General features: G+C 36.5%; 1 long non-coding RNA gene across 1 annotated transcript; it reads left to right on the top strand.

The window, feature by feature from the left end:
* The first annotated feature begins 641 nt into the window (after window positions 1-641).
* Window positions 642-1,908, top strand: LOC149838944 (uncharacterized). The gene is made up of 2 exons (XR_016432222.1): window positions 642-874; window positions 1,707-1,908. It is a non-coding gene; the product is annotated as an uncharacterized LOC149838944 (long non-coding RNA).
* The last annotated feature ends 1,065 nt before the right edge of the window (window positions 1,909-2,973 follow it).

The following is a 2,973-nucleotide window of genomic DNA, read 5'->3' as shown; positions in this document are numbered from 1 at the left end:
CACTATGAAGACTGCAGCAAAAAAAGCATCTGGCGTAGTAGATGATCCATTACTGTGGAAGGGCCATGGTCCTATTACTATCAGGAGAGATTACTGGGATGAAATGTGCGATATGTGGGCGGGAGATGCATTTAAAAATCGCTCTGCGAAGGCTTCACAAAATCGATCGAAGATGCCCGAAGCCCATCTACACACAGGTGGATCTAAGACATTTGGGAGCCACCTAAAGAAAATGGTAACTCATCAATATATAATATTAATTTTATAAGTATTGTTGCAAATTTGTGTACTAAATCTTTTGTCATTTAACTTCGCAGGAAGCAGAAAAAGGAGGCAGTGTACCATATAAGGATGTGTTTGTAGAAACACATAAACGGAAGACCACGGGAGTCTTCGTATCAGAGAAGGCGAGAACGACAACGGTATGTATTAATTTTATTAATAATCATTGCAATATATATGCAAGTCATCATAATGTTATCATTAATTATTAATGAATACTTTAAACATTATTTTGTAGGAGGCATATGAGCAACAAATGGTAGAGCGATATGGCGAAGACGCTACTCAGCATCCATCATTTGATCCTACAGCATGGGTGACTGCAGCAGGTGAACCCAAAAAAGGTCGCGTGTTCGGGTTTGGGAGTAATATGAACACTTCACCAGTTATTGGTTTTTCCAGTTACGGCTCACCAACTTCTTGCGCCGACATAAGCTCCAAGCAACCGACTATTCTTTCCGGTGATGATGTATGCGAGATCATTAATGAATCACTGAATAACTACTTCCAATACACCGTCGCCCCCTTTCTCCGAAATGAGATCAAGGCCGCTGTTCAGGATAGGGGATCTTCGATTCCAGGTCCCTCTCAGGTATAATCACATATATAGTTTTTTTGACTGTCTTAAAGCACATCTGAGCATGGTAGAATCACATATAGAGTTTTTCTAGATGCCTTAGAACACATATGAACATGTTATAATCACATATTCAATTTTTGTACTGCCTTAGCACACATATGAGCATGATAGAATCACATATATATATATATATATATATTTAACTTTTTGTCTGTCTTAGAGCACATATGAGCATGATAGAATCACATATAAAGTTTTTTTGATTGCATTAGAACACATAAGCATGCTATAATCACATATTCAGTTTTTTTACTGCCTAAGAACACATATGAGCATATTATAATCACATATTCTGTTTTTTGACTGCCTTAGCACACATATGAACATGCTATAATAACATATAGAGTTTTTTAACTGCCTTAGAACACATATGAACATGTTATATATCATTTATGATAGAATCACATATAAATTTTTTGGCTTTGCCTGCCTTAGAGCACATATGAGCATGCTATATTCACATATTCAATTTTTTTACTGCCTTAGCACACATACGAGCATGATCGAATCACATATATAGTTTTTTGCCTGCCTTAAAGCACATCTGAGCATGGTAGAATCACATATAGAGTTTTTTTATATGCCTTAGAACACATATGAACATGCTATAATCACATATTCAATTTTTTGACTGCCTTAGCACATATAGGAGCATGATAGAATCACATATAGAGTTTTTTTATTGCCTTAGATCACACATGAGCACATGATAGAATCACATATAGTGTGTAATTTATTTCATTATATTTTGTTTATCAATACTGACTGTTCTTTTCTTGTGTAGGCTGCTAGCGATAATCAGGGTAGTGGAGCTGAAGGGACAGATAAAGACAATGAACAAGAAGACGCACAAAATCTTGGCGATGATTAGAGGACTGTGTTGAAGAAGTTCTATTTTTTTTATTTTTCCTAATTGTAATTGTTGAATTGTAAATAATTAAACTTCTTAGTTTTAAGGTGGAACGATTAATTATTATAGATACTTGTTATATGAATTTTTTTGTGTGGTTTGTTTTTTATTTACAGGAAATATAAATTGTACAGGAAATATAAATTGTACAGTTCTCGGTAATTAATTTTTAAATAATTTTTTTTTATTTTTTTTCGTTTTTGCGACGGATTAGCGACGGATGATTCCGTCGCTATTCATATTAATCTAGCGACGGAATTAAATCCGTCGCCACGCCGTGGTCGCCGTTTAGTACCGGCGGATTGGCGACGGAATATAGCGCTCGTTATTCCGTCGCAATTAGCGACGGACTTGGCGACAGAATTATTCCGTCGCCAGTTAGCGTCGAAATATTCGCGACGTAAGCATACTGTCGCCGCGTTGTCGCTAATCCGTCGCTAACATGGTTAGCGACGGATTAGCGACGGATTAGCGACGGAATGTGGTCGTCACTAATCTACTGCTTTGTTGTAGTGTGTGAGGCATACGCTTCAAGTACTGAGGCGTACACCTCTCACAACACTGTGTGTGACATGTTTCATTGGAGGCCCTCAACATGTGAAATATACAAGTGTAATATTTTTTTTTTTTCATTTGAGGCCTTAGGCGGTGACCTCAAATATCAAAGAGGCCAGCCGGCCCTGATTTTATCCCGATGTCATCACATTATTACTGTTTTATATTTTTGATATTTTATTATACTTTTTATACATTTTCTTATATATTTATAAAATTCAAATATATGGATATTTTCTTGAGATTTATAAAAAACAAGTTCTCTTTTTTATTTATTGTAAAATTTGTGACTAGGTATGGAGACATTAATTCACCAAGCGGGCTTCATGCTTTTTTTGCCTGTTGGAACTCTTTTGTAAATCACATGTTTAGTGCTTATCACATTACTGTGGAAGGGAGGTGGGGAGGGCTAGAAATCATGATATTTGACTCATGAATGATATGCATGAGCGTGTTTCACCGACATTTGGTGGTTCAATACTTGTGAAGAAATTCCATCCATTAGTACTAACCGGATAAAATCGCCCTCTCTCTCTCTCTCTCTCTCTCTCTAGAAGTGAGAGAGACACTATGGACGGCTATTTCT

Source organism: Nuphar pumila, chromosome 5 (genome assembly GCF_984573655.1).
Source record: "Nuphar pumila chromosome 5, dmNupPumi1.hap1.1, whole genome shotgun sequence".
Classification (NCBI taxonomy): domain Eukaryota; kingdom Viridiplantae; phylum Streptophyta; class Magnoliopsida; order Nymphaeales; family Nymphaeaceae; genus Nuphar; species Nuphar pumila.
The sequence above is the reverse complement of the archived record's forward strand: the minus strand, read 5'-3'. Positions and strand labels throughout refer to the sequence as shown.